Source organism: Cydia pomonella, chromosome 7 (genome assembly GCF_033807575.1).
Source record: "Cydia pomonella isolate Wapato2018A chromosome 7, ilCydPomo1, whole genome shotgun sequence".
NCBI classification, from domain to species: Eukaryota; Metazoa; Arthropoda; class Insecta; order Lepidoptera; family Tortricidae; genus Cydia; species Cydia pomonella.
The window spans coordinates 3,491,187-3,507,801 of NC_084709.1; the positions used below are offsets into that span (position 1 = coordinate 3,491,187).

General features: G+C 36.2%; 1 protein-coding gene and 1 long non-coding RNA gene across 4 annotated transcripts in view; both read left to right on the forward strand.

The window, feature by feature from the left end:
- Window positions 1-16,615, forward strand: part of LOC133519599 (glutamate receptor-interacting protein 1) — a 629,013-nt gene that overhangs the window by 406,553 nt on the left and 205,845 nt on the right. The gene's annotated exons all lie outside the window — the stretch shown is intronic.
- On the forward strand, window positions 765-7,353 carry LOC133519595 (uncharacterized). Its single transcript, XR_009799639.1, has 2 exons — window positions 765-1,753; window positions 7,080-7,353. It is a non-coding gene; the product is annotated as an uncharacterized LOC133519595 (long non-coding RNA).

Here is a 16,615-nt window from a genome sequence, read left to right on the forward strand (position 1 = left end):
GCGGGATATAAAAAGTTTTAGCGTATTTTATTCGAAAGAATATAAAAAATGCTTTATGTTTTTTGTATCAACACCAATGATAAAGTATTTAAAGGGACACAATGAACAGTTTTAAAAAATCGTCATTCTAAAAATTACTTGATACACAGCGAAATAAGAGTGTATACAAATGCCATGTATATCATGTGAAAAGTATTTTTATAAGCTATTTTTCGTATAATATAACTGGGGTCAAATCGTTGCAGGCACCAAAATAAAACCATTTAATGAGTTAATTAATTGTAGTTAATTACGCCTTAACTTTTCTACTCAACGCCAGATGTCGCTCTAAAGCAAAATTCTACTTGACGTAAAACATTTATACATCGCGGTAATCTCGTCAGTCTTACTCCATCATTTTAAAAAGTATAGACTAGTTTATGGATTTCTAAAGTTATGTCAAGATGACTCTGAATGTAATATTGTCAACAATAATTGTCAAAACACGCAATTTAAAATATTCAACATTGTAATTACAAAATAGTATATTTCTAATACGCTATAATTTTCTCCAATCGAAAGGCACTCCATTCCATTGATCTCAGAGAGTATGCTCCTTGATGATCTTCACTATTCATGGGGTAGGTAAGATCAAAGTATTATTTTTTCTCGTATAGCTGCTATATAGCGTTCGACTCCATGGAAAATAAAGGCTCCAAATTATATAAAAAATGTAGCATATATACAAAGTGCAATTTAGATAGTATTCCAGAAAAAAATGCGCCTATGTAAATGCTGAAAAGTTTCCTATCGTATTGTCGAACAAATTCATATCTACTTCTGATCTACGCGACCTTAGAAGTTTGGATTGTCCTACCTAATCATTTTACATTTTATTGTTTTCAGAACAAGAATTATTTTACTTCCCACTGTCTATGTAAGGGGACTTAGAGCGGATTCATACTTTACTATACGTGTCGTGTCGAATGATAGTCCCTATGTCAGTTTCTCCAATTCTATTTTGCGTAGGATAAGTTAAAAAAATAATTAAAAATATGTGTTACCGTATTTTTATTCGTGAAATGTTACCTATATTTCTAAGTTAATGATTGTACTATACTTCCAAAAATATGTCTGACAAACATTTTATATGAAAGCCATTTTTCCATGTAAAAATGAACTGTTATAGGGACCATCTTTTGAATTTATGATAATTTATTCATATTTTAATGTACTCGGGTAATATTGCAGGCATTATATCAGCACCAAATAAATGCTGTGAACCAGATATATATTAAGTGGCGAATAACGTTTCCAAATCGCATTTTCTTTTGACATATTTTTCTTTTTTTTTTGCTCTTTTTTTCACGACCGGTTTGGCCTAGTAAGTCGATGATCCTGGGTTTGAATCCCGGTAAGGGCATTTATTTGTGTGATGAGCACAGATATTTGTTCCTGAGTCATGGATGTTTTCTATGTATTTAAGTATTTGTATATTATATATTATTATGTCGTTGTATGAGTACCCACAAAACAAGCCTTCTCGGCTTGCCGTGGGACTCAGTCAATTTGTGTAATAGTGTCCCTATAATATTTATTTATTGTTATTATTATTGTATGTCCGGTAACAGAACTCCCCAGGAGCACTCGGGTGTGTAAGGTCGCTACTCCCCAACTTATTATAATTGTTATTACTTTCAGCATTTTTAAGTTGTTCATCGGACACTGAGGCCATTGAAGTTTCAAGCTGGCGGCATCAAAATGGAGTACCTAGGTACTGTTTCAAATAAATGGGTGGTAAGTAAGTACATTTGGTGAAGTGGAACTGCTGATGTTGATCAGAAACGGAACTCTTCCACGCGCGTGATTTGTCTTCTTTGTTAAGTTTGTAGCGAGTAAGTTTCAAGTACCAAGGTTTTTAGGAACCTTTGTGTCAAGGTAAAGGTCTGACGATGGGTTCCATGAGGAAGCGAGGGAACACCTCAAATCTTATAGGCATATAGTCATTTTGGATTTTCATCAATACCTTAAGCTTTTTCATTCCCACTAGTGGCATTTAATGAAGTGGAACTACTGATGTTGACCAAAACGGAACTCTTGAACGCGCGAGATTTTTCTTCTTTGTTTTTTTTTTATGATATAAGAGGCAAACGAGCAGACGTCACACCTGATGGTAAGCGATTACCGCCGCCCATGGACACCTGCTAAACCATAGGGGTTGTAAGTTCGGTGCTGGCCTTTAAGATTGGAATACGCTGTTTTCTTAAAGTTTTAAATGTCGTATTGGTCCGGAAATACCGCAGGCAACAGATCATTTCATAGTTTAGCTGTATGAGGCAGGAAGTTTCTAGAGAAATGCACAGTTGAGGACTGCCAACCATCTAAGTGGTGAAAATAAAAATGTTGTAGCGTAGAGCGATGACGAAAAGAGGCGGCAAGGATTAATCCGAGCAATTCGATGGAACACTCGCCGTAATAGATTTGTCCTGATAAGTTTGTAGAAAGTAAGGTTGTTAAAAAACATCTGTGTCTAGATCCAGGTCTGATAGATACCTCAAACCTTATAGAAATACATATAGTTTTTTTTTGGATATACATCAATATCTTTGGGCGTTTTATTAAAAAAAAAGCTACATTTAATCAAGTGGAACTGCTGATATGTTCCAGAACGGAACTTTTCAACGCACACGTTTTGTATTCTTTATTAAGCTTGTAGTGAGTAAGGTTCTTAAGGTGTACTTAATACATCAATGTCCAGTTCTGATGATGGGTTTCATGAAGAATCGAGGGAATTCCTAAAATCTTTTAGGCATACATGTAATAATTTCTGGGATTTTATTTACATATCAAGCATTATTATTAAAAAAAGTGTCATTTGACTAAAAGTAACAGCTGATGTTGACCAGAATGGAACTCACCAACTCGCGCGCGATTTGTTTTATTAGTTAAGTTTGTAGCAAGTAAGTTTTAAGTATTAAGGTTTCTAGGAACATTTGTGTCAAGGTAAAGGTCTGATGATGGGTCCCATGAAGAATCGAGGGAATTTCTTAAATGCTATAGGCATATATGTAGTACTTATTGGATTTTCATCAACATATTATCAACTTTTATTCACAAAAGTGACATATGATGATGTGGAACTACTGATGTTGACCAGAACGGAACTCCAAAGCGTGCAATTTTTCTTCGTTAAGTTTGTAGCAAGTAAGGTTCTTAAGAAACATTTTTGTCAAAGTACAGTTCTGATGATGGGTTTCATGAAGAATCGAGGGAATTCCTAAAATCTTATAGGCATACATGTAATAATTTCTGGGATTTTATTTACATATCAAGCATTTTTATTAAAAAATTGTCATTTGACTAAGTGTAACAGCTGATGTTGACCAGAATGGAGCTCGCCAACTCACGCGCGATTTGTTTTATTAGTTAAGTTTGTAGCAAGTAAGTTTTAAGTACTAAGGTTTTTAGGAACATTCGTGTCAAGGTAAAGGTCTGATGATGGGTCCCATGAAGAATCGAGGGAATTTCTTAAATGTTATAGGTATATTATAGTACTTATTGGATTTTCATCAACATATTATCAAGTCTTATTCACAAAAGTGACATTTGATGATGTGGAACTACTGATGTTGACCAAAACGGAACTCCAACGCGCGCAATTTTTCTTCGTTGTTAAGTTTGTAGCGAGTAAGGTTCTCAAGAAACATTTTTGTCGAAGTACAGTTCTGATGATGTGTTTCATGAGAAAGCGAGGGAACTCCTCATTCTCCTCAATTCTTATAGGAATATAGTCATTTTGGATTTTCATCAATATCTTTAGCTTTTTTTATTCACATTAGTGGCATTTGATGAAGTGGAACTAGTGATGTTGACTAAAACGGAACTCTTCAACGCGTGAGATTTTTTCTTTTTTTGTTTGTTGTGATATAAGAGGCAAACTAGCAGACGAATCAACTGATGGTAAGCAATTACCGCTGGCCATGGACATCTGTTACACCTTAGGGATTGTAAGTGCGGTGCCGGCATTTAAGATAGGAACACGCTCTTTCCTTAAAGTTTGAAAGATCGTATTGGGCCGGAAATACCGCATGCGACAGATCATTTCATAGTTTAGCTGTATGAGGCAGGAAGTTTCTAGAGAAATGCACAGTTGAGGATTGCCAACCATCTAAGTGGTGAAGATATAAATGATGTAGCGTAAAGCGGTGACGGAAAGAGGCGGCAGAGATTAATCCGAACAATTCCTCGGAACTTTTAAGTTTGTAGAAAGTAAGGTTCTTAAGAAATATCTGTGGTAGACACCAGTGTCTAGTGTCTAGGTCTGATGATGGACACCTCAAACCTTATAGAAATACATATAGTTTTTTTTTTTCATCAATATCTCTAGGTGTTTTATTTAAAAAAAGTTATATTTGATCAAGTGGAACTGCTGATGTTGTCCAGAACGGAACTTTTTAACGCACGCGTTTTGTATTCTTTATTAAGCTTGTAGCAAGTAACGTTCTTAAGGTGTATTTATATCAATGTTCAGTTCTGATGATGGGTTTCATAAATAATCGAGGGAATTCCTGACATCTTATAATTTCTGGATTTTTATTTACATATCAAGCATTTTTATTAAAAAGTGACATTTGACGAAATGCAACAGCTGATGCTGGCCAAAACGGAACTCGCCAATTCGCGCGCGATATGTTTTATTTGTTTATTTTGTAGCAAGTAAAGTTCTTGAAGACATTTGTGTCATAAGGTCTAGTTCTGAGGATGGGTTCCATGAGAAATCGAAGAAATTCCTCAAATCTTATAGGCATACAATACATACAGTAATGTTTGGATTCTCGTCAACATATCAAGCATTTTTATTTAAACAAGTTAGTGATATTGACCAGAACGGAACTCTTCAACGCGCGCGATTCTTATTCTTTGTTAAGTTTGTAGCAAGCTAGGTTCTTAGGAAACATTTGTGTCAAGGTCCAGTTATGATGATGGATTCAATGAGGAATTGAGGATTTTAAATCGATTTGAATTCACAATTGGGAGGAATTGAGGATTTTCGTCAATATATCAAGTTTTTTTATTTGAACAAGTGACATTTGATGAAGTGAAACTGCTGATATTGAGCAAAATGAAACTCTTCAACGACAAGTATTTTACCTTAGGCGTGTTTTTTATTTTATTTCGTTTATAGCATGTAAGGCTTTTAAGGAACATTTGTGTCAAGGTCCAGTTCTGATGATAGGTTCTACGAGAAACCGAAGGAGCTTCTCATATTGTATAGGATAGGCATACATATAGTCATTTTAGGATTTTCATCAATATTACAAGCATTTTTACTCAATAAAGTGACATTTGTTGAAGTAGAATTGCTGATGAAGAACGGAACACCTCAACGACTTCCAGATTCTTTATTTTTATTACTCTTCTTTCTTTTTCATTATTCTTAGAACAGGTATTTCTAGTAAGTGAACCGAACTGCTACTATTAAAAGTAGGTAGGTAGGTAGGTTAAATAGGTTAAAACTGTAAGGATTATTATGTATAAGTAGTCTTTCTTTTAATTAAACATAGGTAAGTAATTCTATTTAAGTATAAGTGTCTTTAAAAAAAACATCAATCGACTCTTATCTGTCACTAGTTCCAGTTTCAGAGTATAAAATCCGGGTACACAGCCACGGCCAGCCGGGTAGCCAGACAGTTCGAATACGGACAAGTTATTGTGAATAAAAAATCTTATCGTCTTGCAAAAGTTATTGTCATAAATGTATAGGTTTCGAATGCATGAATATAAAGTTAAAATGCTGGTAAAAGTATTAGTTTTTATCATTAACCATTTTATATCCCAACAAAACTGTTACCCTTACAAAAATAAAATGCTTTCATTACCTAATGTAGGTTACGTTAGGTAATAAATAAATAAATAGGTAGGGACAATCTTACACAGATTGGCCCCAAACTAATCAAAGCTTGTACTATGGGTACTAGGCGACGTTAAACATACTTATTTAGATAAATATATATTTACGTATATACATAGAAAACACGCATGCCTTAGGAACAAATATCTGTATTCATCACACAAAGAAATGCCCTTACGCGATTCAAACTCGGGACCATCGGCTTCATACTTCATAGGCAGGGTCACTACCCACTAGGCCAAACCGGTCGGCAAAAGGTAAAGATAATTAGGTAAAGACAATGAATAATTAAACGTATTATAAATTGACACCAATATCCATCAAATAGTATAACTAGGTATGCTAAGAGCGGGCTTCAGGCCATTACGTCGCACCTTTAGAATTAAACTAATTTGACTCAAAAAGTACGACTACTTTATATATGTAGTTTGGTAGAACAGTAAGAACTCACTATATGTGTCTCTTTTTCATGCGGTGAAATCCCCCCCCACCCGGAAAGGGTAGCGACGCCCATTTTATCGACTCTCGACTCTCGAGTCGACTCCAATCTGATACTAATAGTAAGTAAGTACTTACTTAGTAAGCAAATTGTAGTAGTCATCCCTTCTTAGTAAAAGGAAAGTATTGTAAAGATACTACTTTTTAACCGACTTCAAAAACTTTCTGAACCAATGTTGAAAATTAGTTATCGTTTGAAAGTGGGTATATAGTTCCAAGATGGTCCTATTTTTGACAAAACCACGAGGAATTAAGGGAACTCCCCAAATCTTATAGGCGTTTTTTAGTTTCATCAACAGACCAGGCATTGCCATTCAAAAAAGTGCTATTTGAAGAAGTGGAACTTCTGATCAGGACCAGAAAATAACTCTTTAACGATGCGTATTTCACGCTAGACGATTTGTCTTCTTTGTTATGTTTGTAAAGAAGCTACTTGCTTAACGAGGTTTAAGGAATATTTGTGTTAAGGTCTAGCTTACATCATGGGTTCCATGAGGAATTGAGGCAACCTCTCAATTCTTGATGGAACGTAAAACTGTTTATTGACATAATTGTCGATAGGTATCCCATCTGCTCTAATTTACCCCACTTGACGGTACTTACATGAAAAAAAAACTTCTCTTAAAAATAGGAAACCGACTTCAAACATAGGTATTAGAAAACAATACAAAAACTGTTATTGTATTTTCAGAAACCATACGGAAATAATGAGGATGCATCGACATAAGAAGAATCGAACATGGGCAAGATAAAGTTCAAGAAAAAAGCAAATATAATGTGTACTTGTGTGTAGTCAAAGAAAGTTGAAAAATAAAGTATAATTAATGGCCATAGAATACAGAACCGATACACGAACATTAAGACTATTAAAAATAGACATATAGGTTGATCGTACTACTCGTACTAATGTATTTCTTTTGTTCAATTATATTATTGCATTAAAGTTAGATTCTCTAGATATATATTATTCATAGGTTCTGTATTCTATACGAATTGTTTCAGTGTAATTATTGTACTAAATACCGTTGACCGCCTGTCAACAGTATTTATTTCTACATTACTATCACAGAAGATTTTAGGCCCTACAGTAGTTTTTGAATTAGTATTTACTATGGACAATTATAGCGAAATGTGAGTTTTTACCTAAAATATCAATCTTTTGTGAACGTGGTGTAGAGTATATACCGCCTAAGACTGAAGTAGCTACGCGGGCAACGTTTTCAAAATAGAATCGTGTTCATGGTCGGCCCATGGTAAAAATAATTAGGTACACGTAGACCCGCTAAATAAACCCCGTGGACCCACCAGGAGAACATATTGGAGAGACTAGAGATAATACACCGCTTTAAGGGCGATCGCACTCGGCATTGACATCTGGCGTCTAGATGGCGGGTGGACCTCAGCGAATTTCAAAGAAATATTTATAAACATCCAATGACGTCCGGCTCGGACACCAGATCTTCAATCTCCTGATTCCTGTGGAGTCTCCAGGTTCCATCCTCTCCACGTGTGAGTCCTAGGATTTTTCGCGCTGCCAGACTCCGATGACTCAGGCACGTAGTCCAGATGGGTGAGGATCGTGCAGCCTGGAGGGCGTACTCTGAAGTTCCAAATGGCCGAAGACCGTCTAGACGTCCTAGGTAGGTCCCGCTGGAGAGATGAAATGCAAAAAGACCTTAGCGAACTCGGCGCCGTCGACTAGATGGAAACGGTTTTGGACAGAGAAGCATGGCGGTCTTTGGTGTCGGAGGCCAAGATCCACTTCGGGTCGCTGCGCCATAGCAGTAAGTAAGTATTTATAAACATACTGTACCTTCTGTGTACCTAACCCAAAACGAGATATTTAAGAAAAAGTCCACCCGCCATTCTGACGTCAGGATTGCGGTTGGACCTATGAAATCTTGCATTATACCGCACTAAAAGTATGCAGTTATATGGTACAGTCGCCATCAGATATATCGGAGTGGCCGAGGTGCTCAAAGATCTCTAAACACGCACTATAACCTCTTGACAGTAGAGGCATGTTCAGATATTCGTGGGTACCTTGGCCGCTCCGATATATATGATGGTGACTGTACCTTTAGTGTACCTCTGTAAATAGAAATAGAAACCGGTGTACCTCTCCCCAAAACAAGCTAGGCTAAGCTCATGCACAATATAACTGCATACTTTTAGTGCGGTATAATGCAAGATTTCATAGGTCCACCCGCCATCCTGACGTCAGGTTGGCGGGTGGACCGTTTTGTAAAATATCTCGTTTTGGGGAAAGGTACACTGGTTTATATTAAAGGTACACTGAGGTACACAGAAGGTACAATATGTTTATAAATATTTCTTTGAAATTCGCTGAGGTCCACTGCCATCCTGACGCTTACCATATATCTAAGACCTTAGGGGCAATAACGATAGTGCTAGTTCAGTTGTGTCATTCACAAATTCGAGCCAATCGTGCTGTCTAACACAACTAGATGCGATCAATCGCGTGCATAATGCGAACTCATCAACCAATCACGTTGTGGTACTTGTGGCGTTAGACTGCACGATTGGCTCAAACTCGTGTGCGTAACACCGCTGTACTGGCCCCATTCTTATTGCCCGTAAGGCCCGTCCTCAGATATATTATGTCAAAGACACAGTCGCGATTTTAAAAAATCACATCGCTTCTGCTACCAAATTGTTGAGCATAACGTTTTCCTATCCATAGGTTCCATCTGTCCAGTAGGATCCACCATCTCGATCCACCAGATTGAAGAGATTGTTACTTAACTGATGGATCGAGATAATGAAACCTACTGAATAGAGCGGGTCGATTGGATATAACAAAGTACGCTTATATGAAACGCTACTCCGGTGTGCGAGTGAGACAGTCAGGCCAATTTGAACTTGCATTTGACAGAAAACTGACTCCATCAAACGCTACCAGTTCCATTGCCGGCCTCTTCGCTGCCTTCTATAGTGGTTCAATCTTACCTTGCTTATGAATAATAAGGGGCGTGCACACCGATATTAGAGTAATATATCAGTTAGTTGCGGGCGTCTCGCTCGCACAAATACATGCGTATAAGTGCGAAATGAACACACGAATGACAGCTAACTGGTATCATTCCAATATTATTCTAAAATTGGTTTAATGTCAGTTGCACTTTCGAATTGGCCTACATAGCGATTTCCTTAGCCTGCACACTGGATCGGCGAGTGGGCCGGCATCTAGCTAATGTAAAGCCACCTCATTAGGTGCTTTTAGCCTTTTGAACGGCAAGAACACCTAAAGATGTGGTGAGAGAAAGCCGCGCGTCCCTCATGCACTGCACTAGCTTTACAGCTTGCATTGCGACCAATGTATGCCGCTCACCGCCCCGCCGGTCGCGTGGGTCCAATCCACGGCCCTAGAAGACGTACTTTACATATAAACAAGAGCACGCGAGCATTTTGCGAGTTGTGTATGTGTACTTGTGTTATCTAGGCGCACAAACGGTTACAATAACAAGAAGTGTACACCGCGTGTGCAGTCCAACACGGGAGCACGGGTGCGATTCGAAAATAACGCGCTAGCGACGCATTACGACATTGATATTTTACCCTTTGAACGCCATAACAAAAACGTTACTCACATGCCAAGGTCACGGGCGCAAGTGAGCTTGAAAGTGCATGAGTATTACATTAGGGACTTTGACAGCGATTATAACAGCTATAATCATTAATGTGTTCATGGCCCTTAAATCATGTCTAGTGACGGCGCCTTTAGGTGTTCTTGACGTTCAAAAGGTTAAGGGCGTTTGCTAGCTGGCGCGAGTGCACGGAACGGGTGCACGTGCGCGGGTGCCTTTGTAGGTAAAATTCGTCGCACGCGTCCGCGCCAGCTAGCGTCGCCAGTTACTGTTTTTCGTTAACCCGCTTCAGCTAGCAAACTAATCGCAAATGGTCCGAGATTGGCGCAATAACCATGCATTCCCTTATCTGGATCTGGATGCACCTATTCACCAATGCTTGCTTTAAAGTAACTTGTCGACTCGTCCTGATAATATTTGTGCGACCGTGAAGAAAATCTATGCTGTCACTTATTTTTCAATTTATATGAAATAAAGATGTTAAATGTATTCAAAAGTTTTTATTTAATAAGGTATGTATAAGTGCTCTGTGCATCCGCACCAGCTAGCGGTGCCCTTAGCAAACCAATCGCAAATGGTCCGAGATTGGCGCAATAACCATGCATTCTCTTATCTGGATCTGGATGCACCTATTCACCAATGCTTGCTTTAAATTAACTTGTCGACTCATCCTGCTAATATTTGTGCGACCGTGAAGAAAATGTATGCCGTCAGTTATTTTTCAATTTATTTGAAATAAAGGTGTTAAATGTATTCAAAAGTTTTTATTTCATATGTATATATAATGGAACGAAATACAGCTACTATCTTAGCTTGGCAAGCAGTTAAGAGTCGCTGATGCTTTTATTGTATTCACTGCGTTAATTTTAGGTTTAAGATTCTTTATTCTCACTAAGAATTTGACAATTCACTTACATGAGAACTTAAAACTACACAATTTAATCCTGCTTCATATGGCAAACGAAGGAAACGTTGCTTTGAACCGCGACGCAATCTCAAATGTTTCACTTTTACACAATTTTCCTGCAGAGAGACAAAACAAGTATGTACATAGTACCTTTTTACGATTTATTTTATCGTAACATATAAACTTAGATTTATTTTCTTGCTGCTAATTATGGTACTCCAACTACTCCATAAATACATTTACTTACCTACTTATTGCTTAGGAATCTTATTTCATGTTTAATAATAAGTTTATATAACGTTTCTAGCGGGACATAACGCGAACTTTAAAAAATGTAATGCTTTTTCTACCTTTATCACTCGAATATGTAAGAGCAAGAGAGATAAATAGACGAAACTTACTAGTTCAAGGTAACCACTCGTTTTATTGTCAAAGTTCCGAATTAAACAAACTTATTCTTCGGTGACATTTTTAGCGTTTATAAGCGACTATACGGATCCAGCATTTGCCGCTCATTCGGTTCTCCTACTGCACGCAAGATGTCAGTACTAGAGAGGATTTGAAAAATCATAATTAAGTAGTTTAGTGCCATTTATTGAGCAGTAATAATTTAAAAAAATATATAAATTACTTTTTCATTATATTTCAGGCATGCAAAGTGATGTAAATGGTTACAAAAGTAACTCTATATGAATGACATTTTTTAGTTCCAGTTTACGCCGCAGCGCATGATCAAAATTATTAATATCATCTTCCCTGGACACTTTCGGTCTTTGGTGTCATATAAGTAATTAATGCTTAATTGAAGACCTTCCAAATAGGATATGACTCAATTGTATATATCAATAGTAAAAATTACCCAAACTGCTACCAAGGCTCCATCTAGTGCCAGGTAGAACAAACAAAGCGGCATTTACCACAATTAATTAACGAAAAAACTCGTTTTATTACCGCCCCTGCAAGCATTTGAGTGCAAGTATATATATATTAAAATACCTTATAAAAATGTCTTTTAAATGATATATATGGCTTGAGTATACAAGCAAGTTTCAGTGTTTAATAGCAGTATTTTTAATTCAAGCATATGTTATATCAACTAATTCCAGCCCTGTACGTACTTAAACGTAAGTAGTGGTAAACAGAAATCTAGAATTTCTCATATTCTTTCATACAAAACACCTAACAACCGGCTACGTAACAAGTACTTTGTAAAACAAAAGTTTATATTCGCCACTCTTTTTTTTAAATTGCTCAGTCCCTGCACGTTATCCAAAGTTGGTGTCATACAATAAAATAATGCTAAGAGTAAACCCTTTCAAACGAGATATGTCTCAACAGTATACATCCATGGGACAAATTGCCCATTCTCCTTTAAGTCACACGTTAAGAGCTCTTTGTTAAGTAAGGCGTATTATGCTGTGAATGATTTCATAGATGATAAGGATGCCTTTAAGCCAGTAGCTTGATCTTGATAGTATGATAAAAATGTCAGTAATAGTGTTTTCGTTTTCTTCCTGTGAAATAACCATACTAGCGTCCAGTAGAACTGACACAAGAGAACATCATGTTCTCGTTTGATTGTATTATTTTAGTTTTGGACACTTAGAGACCTTATACACCTCTAAGATTTTATTTTATTTTAAATTTTATTTTATTTTAAATTTCATTTTATTTTAATACCTATTTTAATGATTTGGACACTTAGAGACCTGTACATCTCTAAGTCAATTTAAATTTATAATTTAGTTTTATAGGTAGGCACTCCTTATGAATAATATGTAGTCGCGTTTATGTGGCGCTATGCCGTCTTTAATGTAACTTACAAGCACAAATGTTGTATCTCACATTTTTTTTTAATTATATTTATATTAATACAACCCGGCAGCTTGAACATGTCATGCTCGCTTAAAAGTCTTTACTTACGGTGGCGTCGTTGATCGGGTCGCCACTTTCCCGAATGAAGGTTGAGGGAGGCGATGGCTGAGATACACGTCATACTCGTGAACGGGTGCTGTTTGTGGAGACCGGTCTGTTTAAGCTTACACGGGGTACAGGTTATGTTAAAGTATGTAACTTTACTTTTGAGTGACATTAACGTGAGACACTTCATTCGGTTCTTGTCTGTTTTAATTTTTTTGTCTTTTAATTATTTATATAAGAATTCAAGCCTTGGCGACCCTCTACATCTCTAAGGATAATTTAATATATATTTTTATATTTTATCTCTGACACGTAGAGACTTATACATCTCTAAAGAATTTTAGTATTTTATGGTTTTATTTTTTTATCATAGTTTTTTTTGTGTAATTTGACATTTAGAGACAGTATACATCTCTAATAAAGTATTTATTATTTCATAGATTCGATATTTGTAATTGTTTTTTTTTTTTAATTTATTGTTTGTAAAAATGGACATGTAAAAGTGCCCCTGTGGCCTATTTGCTGAATAAATGTTTGATATTTGATATTTGATATTTGATATGGAGGCGAGTTATCTGGATTGAAACTGCTATAAGTGCAAATGTACCTATAATTGTCCCATAACACACCTGATGCAGAGTATTTCATAAATATGGCGGATGTTTGTAATAATTGTATGAATATTATTTAATAATAAATATTCTATGAGCTATTTTTCGAAGCGCATTGAGAAATTAAACACATTTTGGTAGACATTTACAATAAAAATGACTTCCCCGGTGAGTTTACACACCATGTACACAATATTTTACCATGCTTATGTATGTTCTAAAGTGAAACAAATTATGATAGTTTCATTAATAAGCCATATGAACTTTCCTAAGTTTGGTTTTTAACTAATTGTTTATCACAAAACAACTGCACGAACGGAGAGAAGTGTAAGTATAAAATGTACTTATAACTAATAACTAAGAACATTACTAGTGCATTATATATACAAGATTGTTTTATAACATACTTATGTCAGTTATTAATAAGAGTATTTGTGTTTAAATAGGTATAGCCTCAGAACATTATAGGAGTAATTGCGCTTCTGTAAGTGTATTATAAGGCTTAGTAACATTCTGCGAGTTGATTATAAGATCATTATAAGCAAGGAATGCTCCTATAACTGTGCCCAAATCCAGGTTTGTAGCAAAGCACAGGTATCTTATAAGTACAAAAGAAGTACTCTCGAAGAATACTATAAGCACCTATTTTGCTAGTTGGGGAGCCCTGCTTTGAACGGTGTTAGATCGACACCATATACAGACGGACATGACGAATATTAAGGGTTCCGTTTTTTGCCATTTGGCTACGGAACCCTAACAATATATTCAGTAATTTATTTATTACATATTATTAAGAAACATTTAATTTCATTTCTGAAGTTAAAATATCCTGAAATAACACAAACCAAGAAGATTCTTATTTCTTTATAAATATTACAAATCAGCTTAAAAAGTCAACGGCTCAGAAACTACTTTATGATATTTGATTAATCAAGCGAAAATCAGAAACCGCTTTTCCAATTCCGCTTAGGATTTCACATTGTCCAAATTTCATTTGGCAACTTTCTGCTATGTAGCCGTATTTCATGTTTTATTACCAACTAGCATCCGCCCGCGACTTTGTTCACTTAATATTTAATAAAAATATATGTATACTTTTTCTCTTCAAGAGGTGGTATAAATAAATATATTTTAAAATTGATAGATGATTGATTGATTGATTGATTGATTGATGTCTTTGATAGATTTATGATACGACCTTGACAAAACTATCTTCTTCCTCACGTTGTCCCGGCATTTTGCCACGGCTCGTGGGAGCTTGACAACTAATCCCCAGAATTGGCGTAGGCGCTTTTTACGAAAGCGACTGCCATCAGACCTTCCAACCCAGAGGGTAAACTAGGCCTTATTGGGATTAGTCCGGTTTCCTCACGATGTTTTCCTTCACCAAAAAGCGACTGGTAAATGTATAATGATATTTCATACTACATAAGTTCCGAAAAACTCATTGGTACGAGCCGGGGTTTGAACCCGTGACCTCTGGATTGAAAGTCGCACGCTCTTACCGCTAGGCCACCAGCGCTTACCTTGACAAAACTATCACGTAATAATAACAAAACCGTAACAGATTTAAGAATATGAATAAAGCTCAGGTCTTATTTCGTTTAGGCTGCGAATTGTCTCATTATAAGTATATAACACAGACGCCGCCGTCTGATTGACGTAACTGGTGACCGAATAGCTGGCGGCTTCTGCGCTCAACGTATCACGGCCTGATTCGAAGAAGGAGATACGATAACGATAAGTTCTGGTTTAGATAAGTTCTCATTTAGATGTCGTTTGTATGTCGTATAATTGATAGAAGCAGTTCGATTTGTAACCAATGCAACCCATGTCACTTTGACGTTAGAATTACGAGTATCGTAGATAGATCTTATTGGGATCACAGCGGAATCGGGCCGTCAGTATCAGTATTGCGATACAACGAGGAAATGCCGCCAGCACCTTTGATACAATGACTTAAGGGCCTATTTTAGATTTAAGCTAGTTATATTAATCTTCTGTATATATTCATTATGTATATTGTTATTGGAAGCAGAAATATTTTATAATTTTAGATTTTCTGCAAGTAAAATTTATACTTAAGGACTCTACAACAATGAATTGAATTTCATAATTCAGCTGAAGCACGCTCAAATCCGATATCAGCCGTCTATTCAAACTGAAGAGGTGTCTCCAACAGCGTGTTTTCTGGCCCGGTCAGACCCTCACTCTTCAGAGTTTTGAAGCGGGTATTGAGTGGCGGCCTAAATTCGGTGTGCTATATAAAGTACGCATGGAAATCGTGCGGTATTTGGTTCTGTTTGTGATTTTTATTTATATCCGACGACAGGGTATGTGTTCGACCGTAAATTGATTCCTTTTTTTAAGTTAAATCTTTTTCGTTAGATCGCATTGTGTGTTTGAAGTACTTGGTTCAAGTAGAAAAGGAATTTAAAATTATACTGAGTATAAATGAAAAAAAAAAAAAACATTACGATTCCATTTTTGTTTAACGCTCTAGATTATAAAAAAAAATGTGTTATTAACGCTCAACAAAAAATGTTAGAAAATACTAGAGATTTAAAATCAATCTCAATATGAATAATGATTGCACTCAATATATGTATACAGTGACCCAAAAATACGCTGACAGAGAATTTTCACTGCTGTATAATGTTGATAATTTTCATAAACGTGTGCGTTAAATTTTAATTTTTACAGCAATTTTGCCAAAGGCATTTAAGGATGAGGGAAAGGTAAACAAAATTGACAACTTATTTTCGTGTGAGCGAGGGGCGTCCTGAAATATGGATTCAACTTTGTCAATCTAAATATTAATAAACCACAATATACAGCTTGGTTGGACTTTAATAAACTTTGTTTGTTCAGTGATTCATAAAACACTTACGAAATTATACTCTTAATCACATGATCCTTAAGACATAAAAAGAGAAAATAAAGATATTATAAACCCAAGTGAGATAAAATTAGATGGCATCATGGCGAAGTTTCTGCTCGAAGTGCCAACATGAAACGGATGGCAATGTCCTCACGCCAAACAAGCACTCCAATTTATATAACCTCGGATCTATTTGACCTTTGTAAAGGACGTTGGGTTCCGTTTTCTGTGTGCATGTAACTAAGTAAATTTATTTAATTTCGAACCCTATACGCAATTGTTAGTGTTCTTGGGGCAACA